The sequence below is a fragment of the Pezoporus occidentalis genome, unplaced genomic scaffold, assembly GCF_034315485.1.
Source record: "Pezoporus occidentalis ecotype Australia unplaced genomic scaffold, CSIRO_AGI_Poc_V1 ctg54, whole genome shotgun sequence".
NCBI lineage: Eukaryota > Metazoa > Chordata > Aves > Psittaciformes > Psittacidae > Pezoporus > Pezoporus occidentalis.
In genome coordinates, this window is record NW_026915877.1 from 6,344,518 (window position 1) to 6,372,279 (window position 27,762).

At 42.7% G+C, this 27,762-nt stretch overlaps 1 protein-coding gene and 3 long non-coding RNA genes across 5 annotated transcripts in view; 3 read left to right on the plus strand and 1 right to left on the minus strand.

Moving 5' to 3' along the window:
* The first annotated feature begins 347 nt into the window (after positions 1-347).
* Positions 348-12,796, plus strand: LOC134173659 (uncharacterized). The gene is made up of 3 exons (XR_009968342.1): positions 348-712; positions 3,559-3,649; positions 9,457-12,796. It is a non-coding gene; the product is annotated as an uncharacterized LOC134173659 (long non-coding RNA).
* A 2,853-nt stretch (positions 12,797-15,649) lies between these two features.
* LOC134173660 (uncharacterized) lies at positions 15,650-17,317 on the plus strand. The gene is made up of 2 exons (XR_009968343.1): positions 15,650-16,877; positions 16,969-17,317. It is a non-coding gene; the product is annotated as an uncharacterized LOC134173660 (long non-coding RNA).
* A 1,753-nt stretch (positions 17,318-19,070) lies between these two features.
* Positions 19,071-20,608, minus strand: LOC134173658 (uncharacterized). Its single transcript, XR_009968341.1, has 2 exons — positions 20,305-20,608; positions 19,071-19,993 (listed from the first exon to the last, which is right to left on the minus strand). It is a non-coding gene; the product is annotated as an uncharacterized LOC134173658 (long non-coding RNA).
* A 184-nt stretch (positions 20,609-20,792) lies between these two features.
* SGMS1 (sphingomyelin synthase 1) overlaps positions 20,793-27,762 on the plus strand; it is a 99,906-nt gene continuing 92,936 nt past the window's right edge. For both annotated transcript variants that reach the window (XM_062637915.1, XM_062637916.1), the window contains exon 1: positions 20,793-20,819. The gene's annotated coding sequence lies outside the window, so the exon portion shown is untranslated. The remainder of the gene's footprint in view (positions 20,820-27,762) is intronic.

The window sequence follows — 27,762 nt, forward strand, 5'->3', positions numbered from 1 at the left end:
CTGAATAAAGTTTTTCATTATATATTTAGTCAACTAAAATTCTGTTGGAAAATGCGTATCTCATCTGTCTTCCACCTCATTAAAAACTGAAACAAGGTGTTAAGGTAATGATATGATAATGTACAAACAGTTAGGGTAGGCAAAACCTTTAAAGCTGAGAGAGAAAGGGGAAATGAAGGTATAAGTATGGGTTTTAAAGTTTCTGGACAAAATTAAGGGCTCTCTATGGTGGTGTGACTTAGCTCTCTCCAGTGATAGTGTGCAGGACTACACTGTCATGTTTCCTAGTGCTTTGGGAAAGGAAATAGTACAGTATGCAAACTAAATTACCTCGCTGAAGGCTTTGGCTTGGTCCTCTGTTGTGTGAAAGGTTACTTCTTACCAGGTATAATGGAGATTTTCAGGGTATATAGCAAAAATTTTTGGCAGTGAGAATTTTGTTCTATATGTTTCATAGAGATGCAACTAATAAGGGGTTGGATTTGTGATCTCTTCATACCTAGCAGCAGGTATGTTAGCTGTCTACAGATTAATTCCACTTCAGTGATAATGCACTCAGTTGTTCTGTTGGGACTTGTGTTTCAGCTGTATCTGGGGTGTAGTGGGTGTAGTGCCAAGTACTTCACTGTTTCTGTCGCCCTTTGTGGCCTGTTCATCTGAGCCTTCCACAGCATGCTGCTTTTCTTGTGCTGGGATCTTGAGGCAGTTGTGGGTAAGTACCAAGCAAATACAGTGCTGGGAGGCAGACAGGTTTGGCACTTGTAACATAAGTCTTCTAAACAGTAACTTCAGGAAAGAGGAGCAAAGCCTGACTATATCAGGACACAACAAACACATACAACCAAACAGTGCTTCCGTTCCTAGACTTTTATTTTGTGTTTAAAATATTCCAGGAAGTGTTTTCATGCACAGGGTGATTTTACACCAGCATTCTGGAAGGATTTCTGGATATATGGAATATGTTCCTGGACAGCATCTACTCGCTCCCTCAGGAATTGATGCACTTGGCAGTCCAAGACCCAACAAGACCCTACTGCTGTCTTTAAGCTACCTTAAAGGATCTGAAAGGAAGAGGAACAATCCCATGATGATTTGGAAGAGGTGGAACACATTAAGCAGATAAACTCTTAATGACTGCATATGCATCTCACTGGTTATGGAGCTCTGCTGGAAAGGGCTTAGGTTAAACATGAAAAATACAAGTTTGTGCAAGAAGGTGAGGCTAATAACTAGTTATTGTTTAATAAAATAGGACATTGTCTACTCTAAACCAGTGGTAATTCAAAACCAGTGAGACAAACAAAAGCATTGTGATCATTTGTCTAGTACAGCTCTTTTGGATGTAAGTGGTTCTTAGGAAATTGTTATTATTCCACTTCATTAAAAACTGAAACAAGGTGTTAATGTAATGATATGATAATGTGCAAACAGGGTAGGCAAAGCCTTTAAAGCTGAGAGAGAAAGGGGAAATAAAAGTATAAGTATGTGTTTAAAAGTTTCTGGACAAAGTTAAGGGCTCTCTGTGGTGGTGTGACTTAGCTCTCTCCCAGTGATATTGTGCAAGACTACATTGTCATGTTTCCTGGTGGCTAAGTAATTTGGAGTAATTTTCTCCCCTCTGAAATTTTAGCAATTTCAGAGGGAGGAAAATGCAAATACTCCATTATCATTTCATATGATCTTCTTTAATTTATATTAGGCATATCTAACCATTTAATGTAATTTCTAGCATATCATCTTTTATAACAAAACCAGCACAAAACTGCATAGAGTGAGGTTTTCAGAAAATACTATTTTAAGTTGTTTTGAAAACTATCAAGGGTATTTTATAAAATACTAAGGAAAATTCCATCTTCTGCATAATTATTCACTGCAACAAATCTATAATTGGCTTTAGTAGGAAAATGACTTGGCATATTACAGCAGTATGTACATGAGCTTATGTGCATGAGGGAGAAAAAGAACTCATAGAGTTTTTCATTAAAGATCATAAATATTAAATTTTAAAAATATGAATTTGAAAGGCAATTAAATAAAAACTGGTTTGTGATCACAGTTTCTATGGAATTCTGTGTCCTGAATTGTCAAGTGAAGGCAGTCTCCCCCCACTGCGATCCCTTACTTGCTCTATCACATCACATTAAATTGTCACATCTTAGTATATCACATTCAGTTATGTATTTTGAATGGCTTTCACAAATTTTTTTTTATGTAGCTATTGAGATGGGGAAAATGTTATCCATCACATATTGTTCAGTGAAGAGGTGCTTCTATTTCCACTTCTAATATTTGAAAACATCAAGAGAAAGAGTTGCTTTTACATCACGTTTCATATTTGATGGAGTCTGAATCCATAGAGGCCTTTGTGGCCACTGGTTACACAGGAAATTTTTTAGTGCTGCTCTCAGCTGAAAATGTTGCTTTGTTTGAATGGTTGCACATGAAGCTAGGCTCTTTTCAGAATTTCTGTGCATCATGTTTGTCACCTTTAGAAATAAAGAAAGACCAGATGATTCAGATGCATAGTGCCTACGCAGCCTAAGTTGAGGTATGTGAACATGATTGCTCAGATCAACAGACAGGCCAAGTGTGTTAAAAATTGGATAGATACCAACCTGCCTGATGCTGCTTAGTCAAGTGCAGCCTCTGAGTGCTGAAAATACCACTTTTTCCCCCTTCAAAGCTTTTCTTCCCATAGAGCATTATCTTTTCTCTGGAGAACAGCTCCACTTCATACCCCAAAACTTGGGACAAAGCATTTACATAGCAGCCAAGTTGTTATTTTCACTCTCTACAAGTATTGTGATGTCCTGTTTTGGTCCTTGATGTGTCTTCTTTATGTTTAAATTAGAGGCCAAAAAAAAAAGTACAAACACGCCTGCTCGAAATGCAGCCATGTCAAATTGTTCTCTTTTTGGTTCTCTTTTATCTTTTTTGTTTCTTTCCATCTTCAAGTATGGTGATGCTGCGGAATGGTTAATTCATAAGTCACATTTCCATTCACTGGCACTCTTAGAGTGCAGTGAAATCAGTTTCAAAGAAATGTCCTGAATAATTTCCTTATTTCTGCTTCTTCTATGGGTTTTCCTTAGAGGTGCATCAATTTCCAAACCAAGCTATATTTGAAATGCAGCTTAGAAAGTCAATCCACTAACCTCTTCTGAAAGCACTTTTTTTCTTATAAAGCCTTCCTATTCCTCAGTACTTTGATGGCCTGTAATTGCCATTAATGGTGATACATTTATTTAGCAGTCAAAGGGCAGAGAAAATGTTATATTAATATGTCACCAGCTGAGTGTATGCTATTTGCTGGTCTTTTCAAAAGTGAAGAAAGTTTCCAGTTTCCAGGCTGAGCATTCAGATAATTCATATAGTACAAAATTCACTGCCTGTAGCTGTAGAAGCAACAAATGGTTCTAGGTTTCAGCTCTCTGTATAACATTTTTAAAACCAGTGATAGTAATTACATGGTCCAGAGAGGAAAAAGTGTTGGCCTCTAATTTTGTGTTCAGTTTACTTTCTCATGCAACCTGTCCTTTCATTTTCTTTACTTTCAAGGAACAGATCTCCAAGCAAGGATCTCTTCCTGCTGACAGGCAGTATTCCTTGTTATCTGATGGCCAGCTATGGTTTTAAGAGAAAAAATAAGGTAAGTTTTTGTCAGCCTTTGAGCTTCACAGTCCTAAAGTAACAGGAATGTAAGAAACACAGGAGTGGTGCTATTTGGACATCCTGGTCTCACTGTGGCATGTCATCTTCAGAATAAGGTCTGAAAAGCTTCAGCAGAGGTGGCTCAGAGCAGAAGGATATCCTCTATTCCTGTGGTGTTCAGTTATTCTCTGTAAGGAAGCAAATTTCAACTTTTGAAGTCAGAAAGCAAAGCAAGCAATATCCAGAGGCACTGCATGCTCCAGACAACCAAATTTTATCTTATTCAACTGGATGAACCCTGCACACATGAATTTGCTGGCTTTCGGCAGCATTGGAAGGGCTGCAGGCTGGGGCTAGGCTCAGCCTGGCCAAGGCACAGATACCAGCCCAGGTATGAAGATCTACATAAACATGTGTTACTGTTCTGGCTCTTGGCCTGGGCAGAGGGCATGAGGCAGGGTAGAGACGGCCTGATGGTGGATTTGATCTGGCATAAAGAGGGTCAGAAATATGAGGGTGTGTGGTGGAGACTCAGAGGAGGTGAAGGGTGTGGGCTTGGAGCTACTCAGCCTGCTTTTGGGTCATGTCTTCACACTTGGAGACGATGCACCAGCACATGAGCTTGGGAGTTTGTGTACTCTGTAACATCAATGATAACTGAACTGCTTTTATTTTTCCCACGGGGAGGGTAACCCTATTCCCTGCAAACTTTACTGGCTCACAAAATATTGGCTCACAATTGTGTTTGTGCACAGCAAGCAAAGCTGAGTCTCTGCTGCTGCTGGGCTAGGTGGTGGCATCCAGAAACCCGGGCTGTTGATCCTCTGTCAGTTGGCAACACATCTGTGCCTTCCAGTGCAAAGCCATGTCAGCACAGTGGCGCCCATTTTGGATGATGTTTTTTTGTACTGTAGTTGCAAAATCACTTTAATCTTGGGGCACTGCCAGATCCTCAATGCTCCCTTTTGACACGTATGCTTTTCAGAGGCACTTTCTGTTCTTTTGGGGAGTCTTTTGTCTTCTGTTCATATGAGCAGGGAGCAGGAACACATTTGTTGCTCATATGTAAAGTAATGTTGTTTTCCTTAGCTCATGCCACATTTTGGTTAGCAGACAGAGAACTGGAAAAGAAACAGTGCATCCACTGGTGACTGTTGCTTTTCACAGAAAGGGCTGAATTCAGATCTTGTCCAGTCTATCCTAATGGAGAGATACTCCTAATACTTTTGGTTGCTACCTGCCTTGCATGTGATTCCAGTTTGGGAATTGCCACACTGTGACTTACCAACAGTTGAAAATGGGAGGTCTATGACCGGGCTGCTTGGTCTGGAGATCACCTTTCTGGTCCCTCCCTCCCATTGCAAAGGGTGGCTGCTCTAAAGCTGCTCAGTGTGACTCCCTTGAGGTTGGGGTCAAAGTCCTTTCTCAAGCTCCTTAGGGCCTGCTTTTCCACCTGGCTGGCTTGTTTAAATGGTTTATAGTTATGGTGGAGCCAGTACCTGCTTGCTGCTGCTAGACCTCGATTAACCCTGAGTACAACTACATCTCCATAACTATGCTTACATACATGTTCTGTTCTCATGGCCTTTACATGACCTGTTCTGTTCTCTGCTTTTTCAGTCAGCCACCCAGCATTTGAAGTATCAGGCATGTTTGATGGTGTATGGGAAATACAGTGCTTTTGGAAACCCTGAGTGCTGTAACATGGTCTCCTTGCTGGCATGGTTTTGTTTGCATGACTTGATCAGCATGGCTATGTCGTAATGAGGCTGTGTGTCACATGGCTTGTTCTCCCAGAAAATATAGAAACCTTTGGGGATCCTAAGTGATTTGACCTCTTTGCAAGTAGAGTTTCTAGTCTTGCAGTGTGGCTTCACCCTGTGTGGGGAATTCCATCACATGTCAACACCTTAATTATGTGGCTTGTCTTTCTGAAGCATGTCAAGCCCTTCCAGTTCTTGAGCAGCATGATCACACAACAAACACAGTCAGGACATGGAATGGCTTGGAAAAATGCAGACATAAACTCAGAACCCCTCAAAATGCAGCCAAACTGGGTTTTCCAAGAGTGAAAATAAATACTAACAGTTTCCTTCTTCAGATAAGTAAGAAAGGAAAAGTCCTTGATCAGGGTAAGCACTACTTGGCAACAACTAAAACAGTGGTGTGTCATCAGCGCTGTTCACTGACTGAAGCCGAAATACAGCACTGCACCAGCTACTAAGAAACAAAAGTAACTGTTACAGCTGAAACCAGGACACAAAGCCACATCTCGCTAAGTCATTCAGAATGAAAAACTGGTAACGGAGGCAGTTTGCCAATTTATTCAGCAGCCGTAGAGCCACGGTTGGTCAGCAGCTTTCTAAAATTAAAACGCTCACATAAGACAGATTTTCTTCATGACCAAGCAATCTTTTTAATAGATTCAGTAAATAGAATGTTGTGTAGTAACATTTCTTCCAATCCTAAGGCAGTAAGTTATAAGTTATCCTTATGATACTGCTTTTCAATTCCTTTGACATTTTCTATTGCTGTTCATATTTCTTTTTTGCTTTAAGAAAGTGTTTTTCACCCATATTATCATTAGAAAAACCTAGACCACCTAGACAACTTTTGTCTGCCAACGCATGCAACAGGCTGTTTTACAGATACTTCTTAGGGACTCCAAGAAGTTGGGGGCAATTTAAGTTCCAGTTAAAGCTTCTTTCTTATCTGGACTAGTTAACTTTATCACTTTTATTTCCACAGGAGGTAACAACCCATTGCTGGGTCACTTTTATTCTCTGTGTGCTCTTCACTGCCCTGTTTTGTGAAGCTTAGGTTTCTTCTCATCTATATTTTAAAGATGGGGAGGCATTAGGAAACTACAGAGATTATTGTACTTGCCAATACTCTGACACGAGAAGCAAATATCAAGAATTAACTTGTAGATCCCTTTACTGCTAAATGAAGACATGTTATTTCTGTCCTCCCCAGTGTCTGCAGCCATGTCAAAAGTACATCGTGATAATGGTAGCAAGGGCAATCCATACCAGCTGTCAATATATCTCACACTCAAACTGATTGCAAATCAGTTTTCTGCATTCACAGTTTGTTTAGTTTTAGCTCTTGCATATTTAGCTGTTTTCATGTTTTCCAGGCAGCATGGGCTGTGAACAAACTGTATAATCCATGTGTGCTTTTGGAAATGTTTTGCTTCACCCAAAACCAGAGTTGATGGCAAACAGAGCTTTGCAGAAGAAAGATGCTGATCTGCTTTGCAGCTTTGCCCACAGCTCAGCTGATCCTGGCTGTGTTTCAGAGCACAGATTTCAGTAACGGGAATGAACCAGCATGTCAGTCATTGGGGTCTTTCTTTTAGCGCCATTAGCAATTGCAGCACAAAAGGAAAATGAAGAGTCATTCAGCTGGAGTTAACTGGGTCTTAGTCTTTTGTCTAGAAAATCCTTAACTTCCCCATTGAAGTCTGGTAACAAATTAAAAACTTTTGTCTGCTTGCCCCTCAAAATCAGTTCATGTCAGTAATGCTTTTAGCTCGGATAAAGGAAAAGGGTGTTGCAGGTTGGATTTACTATTCATTAAGGAAATTAATTTACTCTTCCTTATACAGGGTTGAAGTGCTTGGGGCATGGGCCTAGGAGAGAGGCAGGGTAGAGAAATGGTACTAACATGTCCTGCTTCGGGAATGCCTTTTGAGTCTCATGCTGAAAGTGAAAAGCTGTGAAAATTATCTTATTTTTTTTATATGTGTATGAAGAATCCAGAAGGGAGGGAAGGAGGGAGGAAGGAAGGAAGGAGGGAAGGAAGGGAGGAAGGGAGGGAGGAAGGGAGGAAGGGAGGAAGGGAGGAAGGAAGGAAGGAAAGAAGGAAGGAAGGAAGGAGGAAAGAAAGAAGAAAAGAAGAAAGAGAAAAAAGAGAAGAAAGAGAATGAGAAAGAAAGAAATAGAAAGAATAAAAAGAGAAAGAGAGAAAGAAAAAAGGAAAGAAAGAAAAAAGAAAGAAAGAGAGAAAGAAAATGGGAAAGAATGAGAGAGAAAGAGCGAAAAAAGGAAAGAGAGAAAGGGAAAGAGAGAGAGAGATAAAGAGAGAGAAAGAAAGAAAAAGAAAGAGAATGAGAAAGAGAAAGAAAAAAGAGAGAAAGAGAAAAAAAAGAGAGAGAGAAAGGAAGGAAGGATTCATCTAGAAATTTTTTTTTTGTTTTACCCCTCTTCCAGATTCCTGGGTATTTGCAGTATGTTTGGTTACAGAGAGATCAGAGTCAAACCTTCCTCGGCAGCAAAAAGGGACGCCACACGCAGGGAGTTCAGGTTGGATGGGGCGTAATACACCTTCCCCCGGAGTGGATAGCAGCACTAGGACAGGTCCCCCAAAAGAGAGTCTCCATCCTACGCAGGGTCAGGGAAACTCCTGAAGCAGCCCATGAATGACGGACCCTGCATGTGAGGAAAGGAAAAGCTTCTTTTGAAATGAAACAGGAGAGGGTCTGACTCAAATTCCTCGGAATGCATGCCAGGCAAAAATAGCAGTCCAGACAAGTTTTTCTTTGTTGTTATTGATATAGTTGAGGAAACAAATCTTTGTGCATGCTCTTGTACAGAAACAAGCTGTACATTGAGGGGTGCTGCTTGATAACATGGTCAAACTCCAGCATTTTTCTTCATGCTTTCTTTGGAGGATTATGAGGTCTGCTATGGTTTTGTTGAAGGCAATGAGCTGGTCCATTCAGGAGGGCTGCAGTCACGCTTCAGAGTGTCGTAAGCATCACAATCTCATTTTTAAGTCACTGGGTTTATGATTGAGGAAATAATCCTGTGCAGAATGGGAGTTCTTATTTCTTTTGGATTTCTGAAATTTACCCTGATTGAATGTCTGTGTTTCCTTCCCTCATGTCAGGGTAAAATCTTTTCTTTTTGGCAGATTTTCCATGTTGGAATTCACTTTTGCATTTGATATGTCCATGGTGCATGGCTGCATATTGATTTTGTAAAACCTTTTACTTAAAATGCCAGGATAATAATTTACTTTGCTTCAGTGCTTGTCATGATCCCCTTTTGATCAGGCACTGACTGCACTTCTTTAGATGTGGATGTGAAATAAGCCTTATTAAAATCTGTCTAGATCTGATCTGTAGCATTAATTGTACAAGGTGTTAGTACCAAAAACCATAATTTGGGAAGTTTCAGTACCTTCACTCCATAATATGAGGCTACACATTTTCACTACATTAACATACATGCCTTTGAGGGGTGGAAAAAATTCAACAGACCCACAACCCACAACTGGTGGATACATTCACTTTTGAACTGATTTAGTATAAAAGGGAGTCTTATAACTATTTATCATATTGAAAAGAATTCCTTAATCTTTATGAAAAGCAGACACCTACAATTATCATTCAGTAATTTAAAATGCCAGTTGCTTTCCTTTCTGATACAGATAATATACATCTATGTGTGCAGTAAAGATATGTACTAATGACATGCTGCATTAACAGGATAGGAAAATTAATCCCATCCCATGTAAAAGTATAAATATCATCACCTGAATCAAGATGAACATGACATTCCTGGTGAGTGAGTCTATTTTTGGGAAATCATGGGGTTGGAATAAGATTAAAATAAAAAAGGTGACACTTGAGTGTTGCTAACTGTAAAATATTCCCTGTTCCACAAAAAGTTTGCAGCTTGTTCCTTTCATTAAACCTCTGGTTTATCTTCCCTGTAATTTTGGCCTGAGAAATTCCAGCTAAATGTTGAGGTTGACGCAGATGGTCTTACTACAAACAGACGTTGCCTATTTTTGCAGAGCAAGTTTACAAAGCAGGCTCATTTGAAATGGTGACTTGTGCCTTTCTTACATCACCTCTGAACTCCAAAACTACCTTTGAACTTTCCATAAGGTAAAATTCAGTTGGTTATACTTAGGCAAAGCTGGTTTTTATCTGGTGGAAAATTTTTAAAATCAACCTGCTCTTCAGCCGGTGCATTTTTACTCTGATTTAAGAAGACACAGAACAAATTACTTGTGGCCTGTGTGTTTAAAGATCCCACCCAGGCTTTTCTGGTCATACCAAAGCTATTGATGGCAGTCTGAATATCCTTTTGTAGCTTCTGTAGCCACTATAAACCTTCCTGCTAATGAACAAGTATTTTCTTCTGAGTTGTTTATTTAATAATAAGAAATTAGGGTTGCATTTGAAACTATCATGTTATGATTTTAAGCCCCTCCACATTTTGCACATGAAAAAACACATTTTACAAAAGCTTTGATTATGCCAGCCAGGGTTGGAGATGTCCTCTTGCATCCAATTATCCTCTTGGATTTGATTGATAGATTTTTTTTTTCCCCAGATGAAAGCACTACACGTTTGACTCCCAAGTGTATAATATGTACTCAGGCATTTGGCCTCTGAAGCAGCCATAGGCAAGGCAGGCAGAGTCAAGAAGCCCGTTAAAGTACGTACGGTCTGAACAAGGGCTATTTCATTACTGAGAATAACTTTGAACTGACAGAGAAAGTCCTTCTTGGTGTAGGAAAGCCAGCTAATTCTTCCAAGACTTTAGAGCACATTATTTTTAGTTCAAAATAATCATGGGCTATTAAACATAAACAGAACCTGTGAGAAGCCCTGTGTCACTAAGCACGGCACCAGGAAAGTCTCACTGCAGCAATTTTGTGCTCCTACATGCTGATGGAGACATATGGGGCTTCAGGTCTGACACCGTATGTCTATTCCTATATGAACTAGATGCCCTTCTGTCACCCAGGGAAGATAAGTAGTCCGTTTTAAATACCCCTTTTCAAATGATTTAGAAACAAACAAACAAAAAGAGGTATTTCTTGAGACAGAAAGGAGACATTAGGAGTCAGCAAAATTGTTTCTGTTTGTTCTCTGTTCTCCACAGAGATGGTCACCATACCCGTATACAGGTCTAGTCTCCAAATGGAGGAGGAAGGGATCTATTCTAATCTGTTTTTTAAAGGTTATACAGGAGATTTTTGTGGGAAAGCCCAGAAATAGCTGACGACAGCTAGACCTGTGATGACAGAGCCAGTACTGAAGTCCTTGTACTCAAACTGAAGGCAAAGCAGACTAACCCTAATGTGTGGTCATCGCCAGAAGAAAGATTACCGTATTAGACCACATTTTCCAAGGAGATGATCTAAGACTGAAGTGGATGAGTCAGCTGAGAGCGAGCACTGTGACTAGAGACCTCACAGGAGTACCCAGCCAGGCGTGAAGCCAATGATCTTCCCAAATCAACAATTTCAGGACAAATTACAGTTAAATAAAGGGATTTATCTTGAGATGTCTTTGGGAACTGCATCCTTGAAGCACAGCTCTGGTCTAAGCATCAGATGGAGAAGGGTACAGGGACCATCTCAGACAGCATCCGAGAAAGAATTCAAGTGGCAACAAAAGTTAAAAAATAGCACGTAGCTCCCAGCAAGGTTTCCTACCCTGGGCAAGGAATAGATGCAGTTTTATTTGTACCTAGTTTGGAAGGAAATCTTTGCAACGGTGAACTTGGTTCTCTGACTTACAGCCTTTTGCTGATCTCAGCCACACTTCTTGCCGAACAGCCTCCAGGTCATGGAGACAATAAGAGATGTTGTCTTCTCAGGATCAGTGGGTTTTAAAATAATCCAGAGAAGTGCCTTTGTAAGAGAACAAACCCAGTGCACCATATTTAAGGGGAAAGACACAATATTTTCCAACAGAAAGGGATGTGTCCTTGGCTTTGCTGATGCCATACAGGTCAGGGCTGAAGTACCCAATCCAAACTGAGTTGGGAGGTGACTCCTGCTGCAAGTGGAGGGAACCCAAGAGGTTCAGCACTATGGTGACACTGATCCTATGAAAGATGTTTTCTTGCATAATTCTGATCCAAATCTTGAATAATCTAGAATGAATGAGTTGTTTGATGCCTGGGTATTTTGCAGGGATATAAATAACACTGCCCTGACTACAACATGTGGCCCAAAGTAATCTATCTTTGCAGATGATAAGCACTAATGATACTTTTCCAAATGCCTTATCAAGAATACTCTGTGGTAACAGCTGCTCAAGAACTCGTTGCAGATTTAAGCTTGTGGCATTGTATGTTTGTGATGGAGAAAATCAGCAGGGACAACAGTGTCTGTAGTCTCAGTTACAGGCCCAGGGCTGTTCCCTCCCTTGCCCTTGTGGTTGGTTGCTGATGCCCTATGAGATGTCACTACAGCTCCATAAAAGAAGTCATGCAGGTATTAACCTAGGCTATTCCTAGGACTGGGCACAACACTGTTAACAGCAGGGCCAAGCCCTCCTATTTTCTCCAGCCAGAGTTTTGTCACAGTAGCCAAAAGAGCTGTTCATTTTCACCCAGCGTTTTAGCCTCTGGTCTCAGTGCAATTGCACTTCATCAAGCTTCAGCAGCAGGAGCAGGAAGCAGAGCAGCCTTTGTGCCTTCCCCTGTGACACTGAGGCAAAGATACGCAGCCTGGGGGCAAGCCTTACAGGAAACAAACCCACCTTTTCTGTCCTTGACTTGTAGAGAAGGGGAAGAGTTCAGCAAATCAGAGACAGGATTTGGCCCATTGATTTTTTTGCATATAATAGGTAGCAGGTCTTAGGTGGAGAAAAATGTTCTTTAATCAGTATCTTTTACTTTATTGCAATTAACTTTGTTATGCTAATACAGCCTTACTGATTAAAGACGCCAAGTTTCCCCGTAATAGTCTTGAATTACTACTAGGGTAATGATATTTCCATTTCTAAACATCCTGTGGTGCCATCCAAGTTACATCTGTATTCATGTACATACCTAATATGAATTATTCTCACACAACATTTACATCAAACATTCTTCCTGCATCAAAAATACACTACGTAGTTAAAAAACAGCTTCCCCATGTTTTAGTGCTCATCTTAATACTGTTATTATAAGCCCTGTGCTATTTACTGCTGTGTATTTAAGCAGGTTTCAAACGATATTTGCAACACTTGGTGTACAAGGCTGAGCTCTGGGGAACGTGTGACAGTGGGTGACGCTGGATGAGCTATCTGCTGGTGCTATTCATCATGCGTAATATGTCCTATTGCACCAAGGGTGCATGTATGGTAGGCACACCCAGTAATGGTGAAACACAGAAATCAAATTACTGCTGCAGAGATAATTGATTCTAGCCAGGGACAGAGGTGCAACTGGGGTGTGTCATGGCAGCACTGTCACAGTAAAAGTGAGTGTAGCAAAGAAAACAATCACAAAAAGGTCTGACAGCGAAGCTGACACACTGGTAATGGTGTTTGGTACAGCCATGTGACAGTCTCTGGCTCCAAATCTGTCTAAATCTGTGGCATTTAAGCCACTCACAGCTTGTTTTAGGAGAGGACTAATATGTTGACCTGAGCTTTAGATAACCTCTTCTGATGCCATCTCCATGATCTGCATATTTATCCAAAAACTCAGTGCAGCTTGCCACTTTGCCGGCTGCAAGGTTACCTGGATGTTCAGCACCTTTCAGGAGCAAGCCCATGCCCTGGACAACTTGAGGAGCTTCAGATGTAATTTTGTGGCAGCTGTCTCATACCAAATCAAGATCAAAAATTTTTTGCTATGATTTGCTATGATGTATTAAATGTTAAAAAGATGGTGGCCATTATTAATGAAATTGAAGTCTTTCCTAGCTGAAAGTTACCATAAAATTGGATCTGAACTAATGTAATTTCAAGCAAATGTAATACGCTGTGATCTTAGATACCAGCAAGAGGTCAAACCTGCTACATACCTCTTTTATGGTCTTCACAATGTTAGTCCAATTTGCAGAGCCAACACATTAAACAGCCCTTGTGCTGTGACCCGTGAATAATCCTAATAGGATTGATACGTCTGAGTGGTGCTCCGGGTCAAAACTCCTGTTGAATTTGATGGCAGCTGCTCTACTTCCCGCGTTCTTCCTGCAAAACCTCTGCTATCACCTCCTCTGAAAGGCACTTGCAGCCCAAGCAACAGAGGTCCAACCCATGGTAAAACCTAAGCCACCTATAGGACAAATGCACTTTAAAGTTGCCTTTTCTTTCTTTAGCAGAAGCATAAATCTTTTTTTTACACCAATAAAATTCTGTAGCCATGCCAAACGGGTTATACTCTCTCTCCTCCTCTTGGCAGTAGTGAGGAAGTTATATGATTCTGAGTTTTATATGGTTTATACTATTTTCTAGTTCAAGTAATGCATGCTAGCTCCACTTGGATTTTGGTTTTAGACCTTCAAGTTACCAAAATATTTATCAAAATGAGAGCCTTAGCATCAGCTTCTCTCCGTTGTTCCTTGCTTCTCCCTTGCCTAAAGGCAGCATCAGATTATTGTATCTAGAGGCTGTTACAGTAAAAACTGTATCAGCAGTGAGTCTGGAATAACATTTGATGCTTATCCTCACATGGAGAGCCTGGTACTCTATAGATTTCTCTACTTTTATATATTGATAAATATATAAAATACCAATATATTTATATATTTGCCACCCCAGGGTATCTCCAGCCTGGCACATCTGACCCCACTGTGGGACATTAGTTTCAAGGTGACCATCTCCAGAACTTGCTGGAAAGTACAGAGCTCTGTGCTGGCCAGGGAACTACTCCTAGCAGATGGATCCAGGAAATTTCTGATTGACTATGGCAGGAGGGAGCAGCATTTCTGCATCTGTGAAACACACAGTCTCCATTCATCTTTCTTCAACGCAACTGTTATACCACTTTGCTCCAAGAAATATGCCTCTTCCCAGCCTCTGCCGTGTTGCAAATTAGCCTTGAGCACTTGCAAAGCCATTTCCTCCACAATTTTAGCATGCTGCTCTCAGCATAAACCTGCTGGCAGAGTGAATACAAGGAACATCGCAAGCTGATCTTCTGTTTTGAAAGCTGGCAGCTAATTGGGGCTCCCCGAGTCAACTGCAGTGACTGCCCCTGGGAAGCCCCACCTTTGTGCTGCTGCTTTTGCAGAGCAAGGTTTTCTTCTAAGTCCTGCCCACAGTCTGGTTGAACTTACTGAGTTTTAACCATCCTGTAATCTATAGCTCTTGGACTGCTATACAGCACTGTGCTGCCAGACCTGTCTGAGCACACAAGCATTGCCTGCAGGGAAGAGGATGCAGTGGTGCTGTCTGAGAGCAGGTCTGCTCTGGTCCAGTCTCAGCTGAGCCCCGCTAGTGTGTATATGCAAGGAAAAACACAATTCACCCTTTCAGGGATAAGCACAGGTTTTAAAAGGAAATGGGCAAGCAGACATGCAGCACAGCAACAATTCAAATCTGCTTTTACAGTTGTTTATTTACAGTTAAATAAATGTTTTATTATATTAGCAAATACGTTAGGGTTACCCCCCCCCAAAAAAAAAAAAAAAATTAAGCTTTTTTGCATGACCAGCACTAGCACTGTGGGAAAAATCAAGGGCTGCAGCATGTGAGGTGGTTTCAATAAGAGTTTGAAAGCAGATCACATCAAAACTCCTATCACAGCCTGCAAGATAACAAGAGATAATGGCCCTGTTGAGCTCCTGTCATTATGCTGCTGTATCTGTCACCCTGTATCACTTGCTACCCTCTGACAACAGAGAAGGTAGCACAGTGCCCTCCATCAGCTGTGCTCCTCCTTTTTGACTCAGCAAAAGGGTAGAAAAATGCATGCCAGTGCCAGCATTTAAATCCTCATGGCAAAAAGCATGGATAAAACAATGTGCCCCACAAACTAGCACTGGGAACTGTTCTAGTGAGGAATGATGCACAATGTGGGGAAGTCTTGCGGGTTTTGACAAGCCTCATCAGGACCGGGTGCTCACTCTTTGAAAGAGGAGGGAGCACAGAGTATTGGAACCAAGGGTAATGGTGAAAAGGGGGTGATGGATAGGAAAAGCCTGGGAACTGCTCTTCTCAGGAAATACACTGCTGCCTGAAAAAGTTTTTTTCCCTAAGATGAGCAGCAAACCCCATTAGCAGGGAAGAGAATAACTGCCTGTGGTTGTGTGCTGTGCATGGGGGTCCCCTCAGGATGCTGGCGAGAAGCAAGTCACTGGCTGAAAGTGCGGGGAGCAGCAGTATCTACAGTGGGAGACGTGGTGCCACCAACTCCGTCCCACTCCCAGCCCCATGGCTACTCATCATCTCCTATCTGCATCTGTGTGGCCACAAGGCTGTGCTGTAGCTTTTACTCCCCAGCCATTTTTATAGGATCCCTTGTTACCTACCCCCTTCATTATCTGATGGGAAATGCTTAACATGGCACTTAAGGAAATGCCATACAGATCCACTGAGGTGTCAAAAACCCATGGTGTTGCCATGGGCTCTCCTATTTCTGATCCCGAAGCTCACGGACACATCTATCCCCAAGACCCTGGGGAAGGCAGCGGCCCAGGATGGCTGGAACACTCCGCTTGCATGTGGGATGCCCTGGGCAAGTCAATGACAGCCCTGTGCCAAGCTGGTCCTCTCTTGATAACTGTTGGCTTGTTATCTCCTTTGAGCTGTCTTTTCTTCCTTCTTTTACTGTCTTTCACTCCTCTTTTTTTCTTTCTTCTTCTGTTTAAATGGGGACATGATTGCTATTGCCCTACCTCTGTTAAGCATTTCTCTTTTTATTTCAAATTTTGATGCATTTTCCCTCAAAGACACATGCTGTTTTAATCAGGAGCAATCAGCCATTAAAACCAGATCAATTAAATAAATTAGTTTACATATTTTTTCTGATGATCTGAAACAAACAGGAGAAAACTACAATCTTGCATATATAATGCTGTTTGTCTGCAACAGACCACTGGAAAATATTGCTGATCTGAGAAGATGATGCCACCTCATCATTAATCTCTTGCTTGAATAATAAAATAGCTGATTGGAATCTACTGCATCCTTTGGAAATCGATATTTTGGTCTCTTTTACCATTTATATTGCAGTTAAGAGCTCTGCTCTGCAGTTTCTTAAAACTATGGCATGTGAATGCAATGTGCCCTTTGCTTGACTCCACTAACGATGCACTTAATTCTTATTTTTCGCTCTGCTGCCGCTGCTGTTGTCCTTAACACCACTTGCCACCATCAGGAGACAAGGACAAAGCCCTGTGGGACTGTGATGCACTGTACAAATTTGGAGTAATGTCAACTCCTGCCAATCCTATTTCTAAGGCTTTAAAAAGTGTCGCAGTCAGTGCAACCCCATCTAACTTCAGGGTTAGCATAAAGTCACTGAATAAATGATGTCATATGGTGTCAAAATGATACAAAAATTATGTCACTATGGCACTGAGATGATGTTGTCATTTAACAGTATCATGCATAAAGCCACTAAGTAAATGATGCAACCTACATAAATTCTGCAACCTACACAAATGATGTCACCTGATGTGATGTCATAAATACCATCAGTGAGTAAATGATGCCATATGATATCAAGTGATGTCATAAATGAAGTTACTAGGTAAATGGTTGTTGCTGTACTGAAAGATGTACCTACAGTGACTGTGGTAGGATGAAGAAGGTTATTGACATCTTATTTAAGTTAGTTTAATATTAGTTCATTAATAAAGTATTAGTGTGCTAATAGTAAGTCTATTACATCTAAACAAAATTATATCTTGAAACAATCGATTATTTATTATTGATCAATGCCTCATGATTATTAAACATTGTGATCTATTAGCATTTTAGGGCTGATTCATTCATGTGTACATTGATTTTGATTAAACCATTTACTCAGAGTGCCATCAGAAGAAACCTCCAGTGGAGTAGAGCAGTGGGTTGTCCCCTCCTGCTCCTGCAAGGGCACCACTGACCCCCAGAGAGACCCCCAAAATGATGCTATCATCTGGTACTGGCACACTCTCTCAGCATCTTTCCCACTCTCAGTGCTTGGACACTGGTTGTAGCCCTGCAAGAACAAGACTGGCTCAGCAGGATTAAGCCCACGCAGCAGCCCAGGACAGCTATTGCTGAGCCTCTTGACAGCCCTTTGTCATTCCCAAAAGGGAGGTCAAGCTCCCTGGGAATCAATTTGCACAGCCTTCAAGTTCACATTATTTGCTGGAAAATGCCCATACTATTGGAAAAACCCTAGAAAAGGGGAATTTATTATACAATTACCCTGGGGGAAGTGTCAGCAACATTAATCCTATTATAGAATTAGTAGGACAGGGTTGCAAGAAATGATAGGGAGAAAACAGTGCTCTGCCAAAAAGCAGAAACCCCTATTAGAATGTCCCTGTGTTGATAGCATCCCACAATGGGAGCAAATAGAAAGATGTAATGTACATATGATGAGGCTTGTCATGTCCTCCCCAGGTTCCACTGCCCCAAAGAAGATGCATCAGGACTCTCAACAAGTCTTTTCATCTCTGGCATGGCTGGGTGGATGCTCAGTGCCTGCTGTAACGGTGGAGGATGGCAGTGTTTCCAACAGGTCCCTTCTGTCTTTGCCATCAGCTTTCCTATTTTTCAAAGAGAAATAAGGGAGAGAGTGGTGAGCTGGCCCAGTTCCATATTCCTAAACTGTTCTTGGTGCAACCACACTCATGCAAGCCAGTCTTGCAAAGTTTTTGTAAGAAGAAGATTTTAAGCTTGGTCAGCTTGGGAAAGAGTAAAGCTTACAAATAAATCCCTCCTAAGATGAAAGAATTGAAGCCATTGATGGCTGGGTTGTCTTCAGCAACAACCTGCCCCCCCCCAAATGAAGGCAAAATGAAAGTCCTGGCTGCAAGAGCGAGGGAGAAGAAAGGACCTGCCTCAAAGCAGGCAGGAGGGGAGAGTCATTTCCAGGCTGTGCCAGTGATACACACGGGGTTTGGCTGCTCTGAAAACTCCTTGTTTAAGGCACCATTTTGTTAGCTGAGACAGTTCACAAGGCGCTTTCTTGCGCTATGGGAGAAGATCAAGCAGTTCTGGCTCAGCTCTGGAGGACCCTGGTCCTGTCTATTTGCCTGGAGAAAATCTTCTCTGCTTGTATGACTGGCTCAGCACTGCTGAAAGACCCAACATGGCACCTGCATTTTTAATTTCCACTATGACTTCGAGGAGACGTCAAGCAAAGAGTAGTAAAATAGTGGCCAATGTAACACTCAGACTCTGGTTTCCTTGTCAGATGAAAAAGACTCATTTGTATTTGATCCATGTGTGCTGCACACAGACAACTAGCTGGAAAAAGAAACAACAGATTGAGGATTATCTGCCTGGGAGAAAAGTCTAGTGAAATATTGTGCTGGATTTCCCCAGCACCCTTTTCCTAGCCATCCCCTTCCATCCTTATTTTCCCTCCTAAACACGAAGCGGTTTGCACATGTGAAAGCTGTTGCCTGTATCCTGAGGTGAAACAAAACTTATTCCCTCTTCATCATCAGTGATGAAAAAGTGTAAAGAGTTGCTAGTCATGGCAGATCTCAAAATGCAGCTTTCACACTGATTCTAAATTTGAGTTTTATTACATGGGGAATTTTCCCTCTGAAGGGCTAAACTACATTTTAAGAAACTGCAGTATTTGATATTTCTTTATAGAGGACCAGGACACCTTTGTGTTTCAACTGCTCCAGTGCATGAATTACTGTTTATCCAAGCTTAATTTTGTTTTAGCTTGGGCAATGTTTGCAATCAGTCACTGATTAGGGTTAAGTCATGAGGGGTTTTTTTTAAGATTTTGATATGTTTACATGGCAAAAACTGTCTCTTGCTTGATGTTGCTATGACATACTGCCACACCCAGTCCCTCCCATGTGTGTTTTCATCCTCCTACTGTGTGTGAGAGGGGTAGCTGGATGCAGTGCAGCTCTGCTATCTCCTTGATCTGCTGGCTAGCAACCACCTTGGAGAGATAACGAATGCCTGAAATGTGGGAACAGCTTTAATCAGCCCTTGTAGATCTTCCCACGCTGGGGAACAGGCCCACAGGAAACCAGACCCAGTGTGCACAGGTATCCCACAACCACTGTGGGCACCACAAAATGCTTTTGACCTTTTTGTATGGAAAAACCCCAATGTTCTCATATTAACAAGGCAGAGTTCATGAAACGAGGTTTAAAATAGGGTGTGAGGCAAAGTATTCATGAAACTAAATTTTACAATCTTTCTAACTTGAGAAGATGATGTCCACAGGTTGCTTCCAAGCTGAATTGTTCTCTTATTCTATTTCAACTAAGATTAATAACAGCTGACTTCTTACGTCTCGAGAGCTCTTGATGTTACAACAAAGAAGGTGAAGACCAATGCCCAAGAAGATCCCCTGGATAGTGAAATAAAAGCAGACGTCCAAGTTTGCACCAATACTGCATCCTCTGGTCTTGCAGCTCTCAGGGCAGGATGCATGCACTCCAGTTCTGCATCACATTTTCCCTGCAGAAGGGTAATCACAGAATCAGCTAGGATGGAAAAGACCTGTAAGATCATCAAGTCCACCACTAAACCATGTCATAAGGGTCTCATCTACACAGTTTTTGAGTATGATTGAACCACTGCCCTGGGCAGCCTGTTCCAGTATCTGATCACCCTTTCGCTGAAGAAATTGTTCCTTATACCTCATTTAAACCTCCCCCGGTGCATCCTGAGGCCATTTCCTCTTGTCCTATCACTTATTACTTGGGGGAAGAGACCAAACCCCTCCTCACTACCACCTCCGTTCATGGCAGCACGAAGCACAACCTCACCTCCTGGTGGACAAGGTCACGCCTGGCCCGGCTCCGTCAGGCTGCCAGCCAGATTTAGCATGAGAACTTTCCACCCCTTATCTGCTTGCAGCAAGATACTGATGCCAGCTGTTTTGGGGTTTATTATTCGGTTACATGCCTGCAGAACGCTTCTAGGCACAACGCTACATCGAAAACCAATAGCTCTGACAGCGACGAGCGTCCCGACCCGTGTCCCGGGCGATAACGACCGCTGTGTTCGCAGATAACCACCCCACACAGACGTCTGTGGGCAGCACCGACCCGTCACAAAACACACACCCCCGCCGCGCACAACATGGCGCCGCGGAATGACACGGCCGTCACGTGACGCGCGGTGCAACCCGCCCCGCCCGCCGCTGCCGCCGCCGCCGCACGGGACACGGGGCAGCCGCAGCCGCCGCCCAGGGGATCCGCCCGCCCGCCCGGCGGCCGTGCCGGCTCGACCCGACCAGACCAGACCAGACCAGCTCCGCCGCAGGGCTTCGCGCCGCACGGTGAGCAGCGACCCGCGCCGCCGCCTCAGCGTGGGGTCAGGCAGGCAGGTCGGACACAGGCTCGGGGGTGGCGGCAGGACGGGGCAGCGGGTGACAGCGGGGAAGAGGCCGCGGCCGCCCGAGGCGGGGCCGTATAGCGTCGAGGCCGGACAGCGGTTCCGGGGTACCTGGCACCTCAGCCTGGCGGAGGCCTCCGCAGCTCCGGAGGATCCCCGGAGGGTGTCCAGGCCCCCCCAGCCCCAGGGGTCTCCCTTCTGGGGAGCTCGGGTCCCCTCCGCCCGGGGGCCCTGAGGGAAGTGTGGTCTCCTCAGCTTGGGGGTATCTCGGCCGCTCAGTACTGAGGGGACTGCAGCTCCCCCACCAGAGATCTCCCGGGCCCCGGAGGCTGAGAGGGCTACAGTCGCCTGAGCTGGTGGGACTAGAACTGAGGAGACTTGAGCTGCCTGGAGCGCTGGTCCCGTCAGCTGTGATGCAGGGTCAGGTCTGTTCCCTTCCTTTTCAGGGTGTCTGAGTGGAGGGTCCAGGCCCCTCAGCCCCAGAGGGCCCGGGGGGCATGTGGTCTTCTCAGCTTAGGTGGGACTGCGGGCCTGAACCCGGTCTGCTCAGCTCAGGTAGGGCCCCCTCTCAGTGCAGGGGTTGCCTGGTGCCCTCAGTTCTCTGAGGTGCGACGGCAGACTGCTTCCCGCTCCAAAAGAAGCTGGAGAAGTCCACAGTGAGGGGGGAGATCCCTCCTATCTGATGACTTCAAGGGCTGTAGTGGTGGCATTAGGGCTGCACCACCTCTCTGGGTTTGAGGCTTGCTGGGTGACCACAGCTCGAGTATCTCAGGGACAAAGAGGCTGGAAGTCAGAATGGAGGGTGAGAGAGGCCTCACCATGAGCGGCAACCTGCCAGGCAGGTGTGCTCTGTATTTGTGAAGCTGCTTGCTGATTGTGAAATTGCTTGCTGATTGATGCACTGCATTTCTTGAATTTTTTTACTTGGATCTTTTTACTGTGTACCTTCTGGAGGGCCCTGTTTTGATCAAGGTTTCTAATTTATTCTGTCTTGTGTTAAAACCTCGTTAAAGAAGGCCTTGGTGCCTGAAGGCACTGTAAATACATGAGGCAAGGATGGAGAGAGAGAGGAGAATATTATTTGTAAAAATGGGAACTCTGCCATGTTGACATCATGCTGATGAGCCTTCCTGATGAAGGGAACCTTTCTTAGCAGAGATGGAAATGGGATGTCCATGAACGTTCTTGTGTTACTTGCGCTCATGGTAGTATCAACACATTGTAATGTGATGGCAGGTTTTGTAGCAGTTCCTTCAGACTTCATTTTGCCACTTCATGTCTGCATGGATGAACGCAATTTCTGTTGACTTTCATACCTGTTTGCAAACCAGTATAGAATACAGATGCCTGTGATGCCTGACAGTTAAAGTCAGTGGAAGTTCTACTGTTGATCTTGGTGGGTTTGGGTTTGTCTATGTTTGTTTGTTTGGGGAGTGAATATTGCACTGGAGTAATGTGTGCTTCTGTTTTATTTTGTGTATTATTTTGGTGGGCATTGGAATTGCTTTAGCTTTATGAAGTTGTTCAGAGTTTAGAAACTGAACCCTGGATGGTGGGAGACAAAAGACAAAGTCTACCTTTACAATAAAAGTAATAAAACTCCTTTAAATCCAGAGAGATTGCCTTGATTTTCAGGGTTTGTGTATGTGGAGCAGAATTAAATTTAGCTCAGATGCATTTAAACTGTGTTTGATTTGTGCAACAAACTGTGATTCCCAAATAATTTCTCACTCTTTAGTCTTTCACATATCAACCCAGAGGCAACATGCCTCCACATGTTTCATTACCTCTTAATGAAAACTTGTGACACTTCTAAATTAAATAAATCAAAGTATGTGGATCATTTTCAAGACTTGAAGGTATTAATGAATACTACTTGACTACTCAGAGTTAACGGTATCCTTAAAAGGCAGTGGATTGTTAATAGCACCTTCTACAGACCTGTTCTCCATGTATACTATTGCTTCTCTCAACACCTGTCAAGCTTGAATAGGTGCTGCTTTTAATTAAATAATTATTGAGTTCTCTTGAACTGAACATATGGAAGAAAAACATACGCTGTGGGTGATGACAACTTAAAAATGCTTCCCATCTTCTGGTTGCTGCTGCTCTGCGTTGTTCAGTGGTAGTTAATTGGTGTGCTAAAAATGGGTGGCCTGGGACTTAGATTTAATAGCAATTCCAGTCTGGCTGTAAGGAGTGGTTGACGAATTACAGGCTTTTTAACTGGGGCAGCGGGGCACCCTGTAAAAAATACTCAGACAAAAATGATCCATATCCTTGATCTCCAGCTTGTTTGGAGTTAAAAAAAGGCGGTGTAACGCCATCAAAAAAAGCCCAACCCCAAACTAAGAGAATTGTACATGGCCATTTTTGTTGAACGTGACATGAGATCCTTCTCTTGTGGTGTGGTTCACAGAGACACATGTTGTGCAAGAAGGATTTTTAAGGCTTCACAGTGAGGTAGATCCAAAGTGTTCTTTGTTGAAATAGAGCAGAGCACCTGAATGCTATTTCAGTCATAATTCAAGTGCAGCATATCAAAGCCAACGGAACATGGAAAAAGTGCTCCAAAGTAGAGGTGAGGTTAAAATAAGCTCAGAACTGAGTTTTGAGAGGTGGGTTGTTGGTGGGTTGTGTGTTTAGTGGGATGATTATTTTGGTTTGGTTTGTTTTCTTTATTTTAGCAGTCAAAGGTTCATGAACTGAGTCCCCATGTACTGTCAGTGTTTTCATAGAATCATAGAATGGTTTGGAATGCAAGGGACCTTAGAGCTCATCCAGTTCCAACTCCCCTGCCACAGGCAGGGACACCTTCCACTAGACCAGGTTGCTCAAATCCCCATCCAACCTGGCCTTGGACACTGCCAGAGATGGGGCAGCCACAGCTTCTCTGGGCCAGTGCCTCACCACCCTCACAGGGAAGAACTTCTGCCTAATATCTAATCTAAATCTCCCCTCTGTCACTTCAGAGCCATTCCCCCTTGGTCTATCCCTGTAGGCCCTTGTAAAAAGTTCCTCTCCAGGTGAAGGCTGCCTTCAAAGTTGGGGAAGGCTGCTGTAAGGTCTTGTCCTCAGAGCCTTCTCTTCTTCAGGCGGAACAAGCCCAGCTCTCTCAGCCCTGTCTCTGTAGCAGAGGTGCTCCAGCCCTTGGAGCATCTTTGTGGCCTCCTCTGGACTCACTCAAGCAGATCCATGTCCTTCTTGGGGGTCCCAGAGCTGGATACAGCACTGCAGGTGCGGTATTACAGGAGTGGAGGGGCAGAATCCCCTCCCTCAACCTGCTGGTCATGCTTCTTTTGTTGCAGCCCAGCATATGGTTGGCCAGCCCAGCATATGGTTTTCTGAAGGATTTGGTGTTATTGGAGGTTTTTTTGCACCCAGGACACCAGCAAGCAGATAGGGGCAGGCAGCCTTCCAAAGGCTGATGTACTGCATGACTCGTGTGCTGTGGATTGGAAACTCTGGCTTTTAATACATTTTGTATTCCCAAAGTGTGTGGCATCATTCAAGTTAATTATTAAGTTTTCCCTGTCTCGCCCTGTTTGCTCCCCAAAAGGCTGGGGGAAATGCAGCAAACTGAAAAAAGTGTGAAACCTACTGGCTTCTTGTGGCACTTTCATCCCAAATATATTGTATGCTTTTGAAAATCTACTGAGCAGAGGCCGTGTTTGGTGCAGGTTAGTTGTGCTTGTTTTTTGTTGATAAAATGAACATATCCTAATAAGCTACTAGGTGTAACAGGGAAACCCTGTGCTTTGTATAGCTCTTAACATAAGTGAATATTTAAACATCCATGAAACTACCACCTGAGCTTTGTTCTTATAGCTCTTAACCAAGAGCGTCAAAAAAAAGTCTAATTTAGGAGACTACAACAACTCTCTTAAAGAAATGCAGCTTTTAAAATGTAGTTATTGCTGTTGCTGGTCTTTATAGTTCACTCATCCAAATCACAGGAGCAAGACTTGTGTGAAGCAGAACGTCCTGTTGATGCTTCTTTCATGGGTCTGTGGAGTGCTGCCCTGGTATTCAATTGCACATCCGTATTCAAAGAAGAACACTAATAAATCTTTATTGTAAAAGCATCTTCACCAACCATAGGTTTTGCTTGTGCTAATTTGTTTATATTTAAGCAAATTTAAAAAAAAAATAAAAATCTCCTTCTGCTTAATCATCACTCTAGAGGTTTTTTTCTCAGACTTCCCAGCATGGTCTGCCTTCTGTCTCCCTGAGTTTTTGAAGCTCTTTGGATGTAGCCTGCTTTATTTAAATGGAATTAAGGTGAAGCATATTGCCACATGTAAAAAAGACTTAAAGGGATCCCTGAAGCCCAGTATCTTGGGTTTTTCTAATGCAGGAGGCATAGCTGTGTGAAAACTTGCAGCTTTCTTGGGAAGTTGGTGAGGTGCAGGAGTGCAGTGGGGAGGCACAGTAGCAGAATTCCTCATTGGGCTGGCTTCTTGGGGTCCAGTGTTGTGTCCTTAGCCGTTTGGGATGCAAGGCTTGGAAAACTTAGTGCTTCTGTGGGCATCAGTTAGTGTGGGACTACAGAATGGTGGTGAGTGGGGCTGTGTTGCCTAAGCCTTCATCAAAAAAAGAGGTAGGAGGAGTCAGAAGTAAAAACAGCAGAAGAGGTTGTAATTCCCATTTTAAGAACTGAAACAGCCTTACATTAGGTATATAACCCCCAAAACCTAGCCTTTTTGTAGGAGATCTTGCTGAATAGAGCAGCTGTTTTTCTTCTTTGCTCTCAAATTGTGGGCAGCCATAGTTGTGTGGTGCTTTTGCAGCCTTGGTTTCAGAAGGATTTTTAATAGCTGTCATCTTTTCCTGTCCAGTGCAGCCTACACCTTTAATTTCCTTGACTAAAAAAAGAGTATTGCTTTTCAGAGTGTCTTACAATTTTCATTGCTGGTCCATTAGTGTATTAGCTTAGCTTTGTGTGTGTTGAATGCCATTAAATGTCACTTGGCAAATTTTATGTTGGGAGCACTGAGATTTTTGCTAATTGAATTTAAAGTCTTGTACTTGAATTTGTTAAAATGGCAAATTCAGACAATTGAAATACTTTAATGGGGGAGTGTATAAGCATTTGCAAATTTTCTCTTGTAGGTGAACCTAACAGTGCATTTGTGCAGATTCACGGGGAGATCCTGAGCAGACAGATTAGGTTTCAGTGGGGCTTTACTGTCTGTTTTTTTGTTTTATTATGGTGTGGTGACAGCTGGCAAGATTCAGTATGTTGAAAGTTTCATGCTTGACATCTGTTCAGGGTCATTGTTAACACTAGCTTTAAATATTTTTATAAAAATGGTAGATTATGGAGCCTTCCTCTCTGTTCAAATTAAATTTATCCTTCTGTAGCCATAGTTTTAGGTACTAATGGAGAAAGGGTAATCGTTTAAGCTGTTGGTCTTTAAACTTTGTTGTGCTTTCTTTAGTTGTCTGTAGGCCAGATTTCTGTGGTTTTTTTTATGCATGAAATATCACCCTTTGCACCTGAAAGTCTGTTTGTTTGTTGTTGGTGGTTTTTTGTTTGTTTGTTTGTTTTCTTCTCCTTAGGAGACAGTCTACAGAAAAACTCTGGCATTAACACTTTTTATTTATTCATTCATAACTTAAGCAAAAGAACCAAGGATTAGATAAACAGAGAGACAGCTCTCACCACCTACAGGAGATCCTACTGCACAAAGTAGATATTACCCATTATTGGAAGGAGTCATAAAGATTCTTAACTAGGCTTTCTTAGTGATATAAATCTATGCCTCCCTAGATATCATAATGCTTTTAAGAAGTTTGTCTTGAAACACTTTCAGAAAATCTCTTGATACCACACTTTGACCTTCTGCCACTAAGCTGCATTTCATATGGGCTTCTGGCATGAGCTCTCCTGCCACTTTCAAGTAAAAAATTTACCAGGCATCGAAAGTTTGACTCTGCAGTTGAGCACTGTGCCAAGCTATAAAAGCCCTGTTTGTACACAGAATAGATTTTTGCTTGCTAGCAAGGCTTGGGTAGCACTTCGGTAAGTGCATAGGAATGGCTTTGAATCTACATACTAATGAAACAGTTCCATCTAGATTGAGCTATAGTGTCTCTTCTGCTCTGAAGTCTGTACTTTGCCTTCCTTGTGCCCCTTCTCTTCTGCATAGAGTTATATGTAGTCAGATTATATTGCTCTGGAAAACTTTGTCAGGGAAGTTAATTTAAGAGCATTTGAAGGCTTAAAAATTATTCCTGCTGTTACAATGATGGAAAAGACCTTGAAAGTGCCTTGAGGGCAGTTGCTGCAAAAATACCTGCTTGGCTATGCTAATTGCATACAATTCTCAGAGTGTGCTCACCATTCACTGATGTAGTAACTTCAAGGTGGCCACTTTTCAGTGCATGTACTGTTGGCCAGCTCGACTAGTGATGGGGCATCAGGGCTCAAGGTCTGCTTGCTTTAAATGGGAGTGGAAATCCAGTGCCAGAAGGTGAGTCAGGCAATGGGCAGCTCAGGGTGAGATTTGTCACTTACAGAGGGTGCATGAATAATATAAAGTGACAATGTTCTGTGGATTTTGAGTGTCTAGGGAACACAGTGTTAGCCTAATAGTTAAGTGAACAAGACTTGGAGGAAGGAAAAGGAACATATGTGTTCTTCTCAGAATGCTGAAGTTGGTCATTTGTGGGGCAGGGTGCTGAGAAGAGACAGTGTAGGGGGTAGGTAGTGTTCAAAGCAGCACTGTGAACAATGCAAGAACAGGCAAAAAAAGGTGAATGAAAGCAGATGAAGGTCCCAACGGAATGCCTTGAGAGAACATCTTCTGTTTGCACCAGTACTTTTGGGATGCCAGTGTATGCATTTAATGAAACATGATTTTTATGGAGATTCACTGTCCTGG